This window comes from Chrysochloris asiatica, unplaced genomic scaffold (genome assembly GCF_000296735.1).
Source record: "Chrysochloris asiatica unplaced genomic scaffold, ChrAsi1.0 scaffold00009, whole genome shotgun sequence".
In the NCBI taxonomy this organism is placed as follows: Eukaryota; Metazoa; Chordata; class Mammalia; order Afrosoricida; family Chrysochloridae; genus Chrysochloris; species Chrysochloris asiatica.
This window is the reverse complement of record NW_006408527.1, coordinates 30,823,337-30,832,601: the sequence shown is the minus strand read 5'-3', so window position 1 is coordinate 30,832,601 and position 9,265 is coordinate 30,823,337. Positions and strand designations below refer to the sequence as shown.

The 9,265-nt window shown below is 36.3% G+C and overlaps 1 pseudogene; it reads left to right on the top strand.

Annotated features, from left to right (window-relative positions):
* Nucleotides 1–5,021: 5,021 nt before the first annotated feature.
* Nucleotides 5,022–5,697, top strand: LOC102825913 (annotated as a pseudogene).
* The last annotated feature ends 3,568 nt before the right edge of the window (nucleotides 5,698–9,265 follow it).

Genomic DNA, 9,265 nt, shown 5'->3' with positions numbered 1-9,265 from the left:
TTCTGCCAGTGATTACATAGATGTATGCTATATAGATGGTGGTGGTTGTGTACGGTGGAGTCAGTTCTGACTCATAGCGACCCTCAATAGAGAGTTCTAGGTGACTTGTGTAGTACAGTAGGCTCATCACTGGACTGTGAACCACATGATAGGCAGTTCAAACACAACAAATTCTCCTTGGCAACCCTATGTAGGGTTGCTGTGAGTCAGAACTGTCTCAACAACAACAACAACAACATTGGAAGTCCTGGTGTGGCGCTGTAGGATAAACACTCAACCATAAGGTAGGTTTTAACATTTCTAGAGGGAGATCAGAAGAACTAGATAGTGCCACACATGCCAGCTGTCACACATGCTCTAACTAAGGAAGCAATAGAAGACACTGGTTAGAATAGAATAGCGGGGGGGTAGGATGTAGGACAAAACTCAAATCAATTAAAAAAAAAAAAGAATAAATGAAGGGACTCCTTAGACTATCATCCTAAAATACCCTTTAATCTTAACTGTAGGTAGTCACCCCGAGGTCACCTTTCAGCCAAATAGTAGATTGTCCTACAAAATAAGCAATAACACCTGGAAGGAATGTACTCCTTTGCACAATCAAGTATAAAAGGCCAACCTGGTAACATTTGCTGAAAAGCAAAGATTAAAAGTCTAAGGAGGCAGGGTAGAAATGGAGAGAATGCTAACAAATTGCAGGGACTAGCAACCAATGTCATGGAAAAAATGATGTATGGATTGTTGAATGGGAAAATTATTTCCTGTGTAAATTTTCACCTAAATCACAATGAAATTTTTTTTTTAAAGCTTTGTTTGAGTTATTTCGTTTCCTTGGGTTTTGTTTCATTTAGGTTCATTATCTAGTAGGACTTACCAGAGAAATTTCACTCTAAACATGGTTTCAGTTTGTAAGGAAATTATGAATGAGACAATCAGAGAAGAGAAGGAAGAATATTAATGGATTCTTTCCTATACCAGGTAAATAGTTATGCTACAATGATCTAGAAATGTCGTTATCATTTGGCAAACTATAATTTCAAAGGATATCTATCCTTCATTTGACACTACAACTCACTGCCTGCCCTCAATTACTTTGCATGCAACCAAACTTGTTCCTGGTGGTAGGGCTTCTATTGTATTGAAATGTCAGAAGCATCAACAGAAGATTTGAATAGATAAATCAGTCTCATTAATCTACCTTCATATTTATATCAAGATGGAGCAGTGTTTCATTCTGTAGTACAGGGGGTCATTATGAGTCAGAACCGACCTCAAAGCACCTAACAAGAACAACATTCATATATACATGATGATCCCTAAGTGGTAAAAAAAAGGTTGTGCTCAGCTGCTAACAGTTTAGCTATTTGAACTCGTCCAATAGCACTGTAGAAGAACAGCCTAGCAGTCAGCTTCCAGAAAAACGACAGGCAAGAAAACCCTTTGGAGCTCAATTCTAACCTATAACACATGGGTTTGTCATCAAATCACCAGCAATGAGTTTTATTTTTATCACTAGGTTCCTAGTACAAGCAGTTTGCACTTGACTGGTGGTTCAAACCCAGCTAGCAGTACCATGGAAGGAAAAGTCTGGTGATATGCTTCCAACCAAGAAAATGCTATGGAGTAGTTTACTATGTGTTATATGGAGTCACAATGAGTTGGAATTGACTAGATGGCTACTTGTTGTTGGTATGTGCCAATGGCTACTAGCAACAACATATTCATATCCAAACCCATGTCTATATCTCTATTTTGGTATGTCAAATGCATGAGTATGACAGTTATAACAGGAATTGGTAAGGACTCTTATGTGGCACAAAGGAGGCCTAGTAACATAGTGGATTATGAGCTGAGCTGATAACCACAGGTCAGTAGTTCAATTCTACTAGTCACTCCACAGGAAATAGATGAGGCTTTCTGTTCCCTTAAAGATTTACAGCCTCAGAAACAGTATACAGGGTCTCTGTGGGTTGAAATCTATCTGATGGCACACAACCACCACCACCAGCAACTTATGTGGATAAGCACTGGACTGCTAATTTCAAGATTGGCTATTCAAACCCACCATCCACTCCTTGAAAACCCTTCAGAGTCACTATGAGTTGGAACTGACTCAACAGCACTTAACAACAACAACTTAAGGACCTTATATAAATATGATGTTCTCATTGTTGTTGTTAGGTGCCATCAAGTCGGTACTGACCCATAGTGACCTATGCACAGCAGAAGGAAACACTGCCCAATCCTGGTCCAACTTCACTACTGTGCCACGCTTGAGTCCATCGATGTTGCCACTTGGCCAATCCATCTCATTGGGGGTCTTCCTCTTTTTCTCTGACCCTCCACCTTACTAAACATGACTCCTTCTCCAGTGACTGGTCCCTCCTGACAATATGTCCAAAGTATGAGAGACGAAGTTTGGCCATCTTGGCCTCTAAGGAGCACTCTGGCTGCACTTCTTCCAAAACAGATCTATTGGTTCTTTTGGCAGCCCATGGCACTTTCAATATTCTCCTCCAACACCATAACTCAAAAGCATCAATTCTTCTAAGGTCTTCCTCACTGTCCAGCTTTTGCATCCATGTGAGGTTATTGAAAATACCATGGCTTGGGTCAGGCGCACCTTAATCCTCAAGCTGACTTCTTTGATCTTCAACACTTTAAAAAAGTTTTGTGCAGCAGATTTGCCTAATGCAATATGCTGTTTGATATCATTAGCAAATATAAAATTTTTCACATTTCCCAAATAAGATGGCACAAAGCCATCAAGTGACACAATGGAAGAAAGGCTTGGCCAACTGCTTCTGTAAAAAAATTACAACTAAGAAAATTCTACAGAGAAGTTATAACACGTAGGGCAATCATGAGTCAGAATTGATTTGAGATCAAAATGTTTCATTTCTTTGTATATTTTTCTATCTTTAAAATAAAGACCACTATTATACAGATTTGGGGAATCGTGGCAGCTGTAATAATGCAGCCACACACACACCAAAATGCATCATGAATTTGTTATTATGTTTACTTAAAAATTACTGTTGATTCCAATTTTTGTTTTGAATAGCTAATGATATACAAGTTTTTAACTCTATAAATAGTCAAACAATATGAAACCTGTGTTAATTAAATAGAATAGTTGTCTTTATGTGCAGTTGAGTGGTATTATTTATGGTGGTGGTGGTGTGCTGTGGAGTAGGTTCCGACTCATAGTGACCCTGGAGCAGAAAGCATCATCTTTCTCACAAGGTGTGGCTGGTAGATTTAATGTGCTAACCTTGTGGTTAGCAGTCCAATTCATAACCCACTATGCTACCTACCAGGGTTCCTCATTTGTTGTTCCTGTTAAGTACTGTCAAGTCAGTTCCAAATTATAGCTATACCCTGTATAGGTTTGCCAGGAGGGACTGGAGAATTTCAACCACAGACCCTTCTGTTAGCAGCCCAGTGCTTATGAGTCATTTCTTTCAATTGATAGATTTATTCAATTTAGACCTTTTTTACAGCTTAGAATTTTCTTTTAGTTTCTCTATACTGCTTGTCAAAACTGCACAGCTAACACTGTAAATGAAGAGTTCAATTTCAGTATTGTGAATGTCATTTAGACAATAGGTCTGTCTTAGCTACTCTGTTAAAATTTCTTTCCTTGGAGACAAAATTTTTATTAGATTCCCTCTGTTACATAACAAATAGTTGATGTCCTGTAGATAAAAAATCAGAAATCATTTTTAAACCTGATGTTAAATTGATTCACCATCTTTTGCAAAAACACATAGATATATGGAAATTAAGTATGCTATTATCTCCTTTGATAGCATTTTATATTCTTTCCAACAAAAAACAATGAAACTGTCATGAAAATAAAAATTTACATAAGGATGTTAGTTTGGGGATATTTAAAAGTATTGTTACATTTTCCAAACTGGTTACATAATTTTAAGTCACTCCCTTTATTGTTATTACTTAAGGAGCCCTGATGGTTAAGGTCTCAGCCACTAACCAAAAAGTCAGCCATCTGACCTTACCAGCCACGTTAGGGACAATGACATAGCAGTGTGTTCTGTAAAGAGCACAGCCTTAACTACCCAGTGGGGCATTTCTACTGTGCCTAGATGGTTGCTATGATTAAGAATTGACTTGAGAGCAGCAAGTTTTGCTTTTGTTTTGTTTATTAATTTGTTATTTGAATTTGAGGCATAGGTTTTTTACTTAAATTGCTAAGATTTTAGATTTCAACAGCATCTTTTCATTTTTTATTTTTATTCTTGTTTATTTTGGAGCTTTGTACAGCTAAAGTAATAAAATACCACAATTTATAATGAAAAATATGTCTTTAATGAAAACGCAGTTTCAGGTCTCCACATCAGAATAGAGGAGTCCTGGTGTGGCACTGTAGAATAAGCGCTGGACTGATAAACACAAAGCTAGCAGTCCAAACCCACCAGCCACTCCCAGAAACTCTATACAGCATCACGATGAGTTGGAACTGTCTCCACAGCACTTAACAGCATCAACAACAAAAGAACAGAAGCAACATTTGCAAGTGGTCTTTACTATCAAATTTTTTTATTTCTTGTTCTTATTCTCTCCTATCTGTTTGGTGTTCTTCCTACGCTGTCATTTTTTCTGCAATTATTTCAAACCTAGATTATCTTGATTCAGAATGTTATTAAATTGGCATTTATTGAAATTCTGTCAAACAGCATTTTAGTTATGAGGCACAAATAGAACTCAAGCACATTCTCTAAGCTTCAGCATTCACAAACAATTGATAAAGCCAATATTTATTGAACCTAATGTGTGTCACATTGCTTCTAGTGAATGAGATAGGCACAACTCTCACTCTCCAAACATCTGCATGCAGAGAAGATTTTTTACATATATACATATTATATAAAGTACTCTAAAATATTAGACAAATAGATCTTAAGTGTCCATGCAAGGCTATGAATGTAGGGTCATATAACACTAAGCACACTATGTCGATTATACCATAATGCTTCAAAATATTGTAGGTGTTTTGAATGATACAGGAAACAAAAAAGGAAGAGAGAAAAGGGTCCTCACCTGCTTTGCCAAAAGGCCCCACTACATCCTGCTGTAGGGACAAAGGGTTATCCTCTACAAGTGCCATTAACCAGTTTGCCCAGGCCTTGGACCACCATACAGGCACCTGGGCTGAAGCTGGTCAACAAATACAGGCCAGGGACAGAGCAGGAGTTGAAGCAATGGCTGTGTGCTCCAAAATGAGAAAAAGGATGCTGACAAAGGAGATGTCCCCACCAAAACAACCCCTCCCCTATTCAGTCCTGCAAGCAAGGGTCAATGCTCTCACCACAGTGTCTAAAAGCCAGGCCAAACTGGTGGTGATTGTATACGACGTTGACCACAACAAGCTGGTTGTCTTCCTGCCGACCTCATGTCATAAATTAGGGGTTTCCTACTGTATTATCAAGAGGAAGGCCTGGGTAGGATGGCTGGTCCACGGGAAGACCTACAGAACTGTGGTATTCACTCAGGTGAACTAGGAAAGCAAAGGAGTCCTGGCTAAGCTGGGGGAAGCCATCAGGACCAATTACAATGAAAGATATGACAAGATCCGTAGTCATGGGAGGCAACGTCCTGTGCCCCAAGTCAGTGAGTCGAATCACCAAGCTGAAAAAGGCAAAGGTCAAAGAATTGGCAACCAAATTGGGCTAATGTCAGCAGCTGCTTTCTAGGTACATACAAATAAATACACTCTGCAGTCCATGTCAAAGAAGAAGAAAAGGAAGGCAGAAAAAGTACACAGGGTCATTGTACCAAAGAGAATTGGGTGACATTCAACCATTTCAAGAGGTAGCACATAATCAAGAATCCATGGTAGTGAAGGAAGAAGTCTAAGTTGCACTGAAGGCATTGGCAAAAAGAGCAAAGCTCCATGATTGACAAAATACCAATTGACGCTTTTCAACTATCAGGAGCAACCCTGAAAACCCTCACTTCACTTTGCAAAGAAAATTGGAAGACAGCTATTTGGTCAACCAGTTGGAAGAGATCCATGTTTGTGCCCATTTCAAAGAAAGAAGATTCAATAGCATGCAGCAATTACCAAATGATGTAATTAATATTGTATGCAAGTAAATCTTTGCTGAACAAAAATAAAAAATGGTTACAGGAGTATACCTACAAAAATTTGTAAGAAATTACAGTAAAATTCAGAAGAGGATTTGGGAATGTTGATGTCAAATGAATCTTCACGGAAGTACAGAAAGCCAGGAAGACATTTATCTGTTTTATTGATTGTGCAAAGGCTCAGTGAATCATAATAAATTTTGGATAACATTGAAAAAAATGAGAATTCCAGAACACTTAATTGTGTAATTTTGTAGAATCTGTGCACAGACCAAGAGGTAGTCTTTTGAACTTAACAGGGAATACCATATATTTTAAAATCAGTAAAACTGTTCATCAGGGTTGTATCATTTTACTGAATTTATTCAATCTGAATGCTGAACAAATTATTTGAGAACACTTAATTTTGCTCATGAGAAACCTGTATGGAAACTAAGAGGCAGTCTTTAGAACAAAATAATGGGATACTGAATAGTTTAAAATCAGGAAAAGTATAATTTAGGATTATATTCTTTCACCATACTTATTCAATCTGTATGCTAAGCAAAGAATTTGAGAAACTGGGTCAAATGAAAAAGAACATGGCATCAGGATAAGAGGAAGATTCATTGACAATCTGCTATATGTAGATGACACAACCTTGCTTGCTGAAAGAAAACTTGAAATATGGATGAAGATCAAATGTTATAGCCTTCAGTATGCATTATACTCTAACATAAAGAAAACAATAATCCTCACAACTGGACCAATAATTACCAGTATCATAATAAATGGAGAAAAGATTGAAGTTATTACAGATTGCATTTTATTTGGATCCATAATCAATGTCTCAAACAGTAGTCAAGAAATCAAATGATGTATTGTATTGAACAAATCTGCTGTATAATAACTCTTTAAAGTGTTGAAAAGCAAAGATATTACCTTGGAAACTACTGTGTACCTAACCCAAACTATGTTCAATGGCATCATATGCATGTGAAAGCTGCACAGAGATAAAGGAAGACCAAGAATAATTGATGCCTTTGCATTATAATGTTGGGAAAAAATACTGACTATGCATGGGCTGCCAGGAAAACAAACAAATCTGTAGGAAGAACTACAGCCAGAATGTTTCATGAGCTTAAGCACAGCAGTGCTTGTGAGGATGACACAGGACTGGGCACTGTTTCCTTCTGTAATGCATGGAATCACTGTGAGTAAGAACAAACTCAGTGCTATCTAACAGCAGCAAAAAACATCAATAGATTGACACTATCATGATAAATTTGCTTAATGTCAATTTACTTCTGATTCTATATTACTGAACCTCAGGTATGCTCTTGGAGTTTTATTTCAAAATAAGACATATTCAATGTTCTCTGGTGTGTTGTTGTTTTTTAACACCTTTCTTTCACATATGATAAATTTCACATATACAAACTATATAATTTGATAAATTATGACATATGTATTCCATTATTTTTCCTTGACTTTTTACTTTCACTATTTTTTACTATATATTTTACTTATATTACTTATTTTCTTAATATTATTTTACATTTTACATATATTATGAATTCCACATTCTAATGTTAGTACAGGTACTTCCCAGTTTACAACATTGACTAAATTAATATAAACCAAATTTAGGATGGCAGAGTGTGTGTGTATGTGTGTGAGTGTGTAGGGAAGTTTTTTTCCATGTTAGCATTAATAATATACACTACAACAGTGTTGCATAACATAATTAATAACAACATAATTTGATGATGTTATTATTCTCAGGTGTTCAATCAGATATTTAAAGAGAGGATTTATAAGGATATTAATAATAATAAACAATAATAATGGAAAAAATGTTTTTACAGAGCTATTCTGTTTATGACAGACTGACTTACAAAAGAGTTATTGAAATGAAACCCTATCATAAGTCAGGGACTATCTGCATTTATATTGAAACAGTCAACTATGTATTACTAAATGCAAATAATTTAAACATAACTTTATATATTTGCAGAACTCTTTGTTTCTTTACATTGCTGAAGAGTCAGCAAACTCTTAGGGCCTCTGGACCTCATTGAGTCTCTGTTACATATTTTGTTTTACTTCTTATTTAGACTTTGTGGAATATTAAAACCAGTCATATCATGCACTGTATGAAAATAAACTGTGGAGCAGATTTGGCTTATTGGCCATGGTTTTCCATTCCCTGACTTAAATTCATACTTCTAGCAGGTCTCATTATTTGTTCTGTCTAAAGGACATAAATTGTATTGAGAAGCTGCTTTTATGACATTATAGGGTTTCCAAGGCTATAATCTTTATGAGAACAGACTGCCTCATCTGTTTCCCGTGGAGCAACTGATGGATCATAACCACAATTTTGGCTAGCATCCATGCATTTAACCTCTGCACCTCTTGGGCTCCTCACTTTAGACTATAATTTTAGGTATGTTAGATTTCTTGAAGCTGCTACACAGTTTTTTTGGTGCTCTATTGTGTGTGTGTGTGTGTGTGTATGTGTGTGTGTGTTTTCTTTGCTCTTAGGTTAAATGGTAGACAGTTTTTATTGCTATGTCTTCAAGTCTAGTACTAGTTTCTTCTACAATTTTTAATTTGTCATTAATCCTATGGGGTGCATTTTTTATTTCAAATACTGTAGTTAAATTTGGATCTTTTTTATACCATCCTTTTGATGATGGCACTGTGGGTTAGGCAATGGACTGCTAGCTGTGAGAAAGATGAGGCGATCTGTTCACAGAAACATTTGCAGTTTCAGAAGCCCTCTACAACAGCACTGTGAGTTGGAATCAACTCTAAGGTGGTAAAGTTGGTTAGTTTACATTTTCAATCTATGGAAACCAGTTTGATTTATTTCTGTCTTCATTTTAGGTCATATTTTCCTACATCGTTTTATGTACGATACTATTTTATTAGACTGCAGATACTGTGAATTTTATCTGTTTGAGCATTTAGTGTTTTGTAATTACATAAATATGCTAGTGCTTTGTTTTGTGATACATTTAAATAAATGAAAATATGAAAACCTAAATGTAAAACCTAGAATTGCGATGATCATCAATGAGAAAAAATTAAAAGAGATAAACTTAGTGTCTCTAATACATGCCATAAATACACTGTCAAACATAAGTAAAAGCACACAAATAGTAGAAGA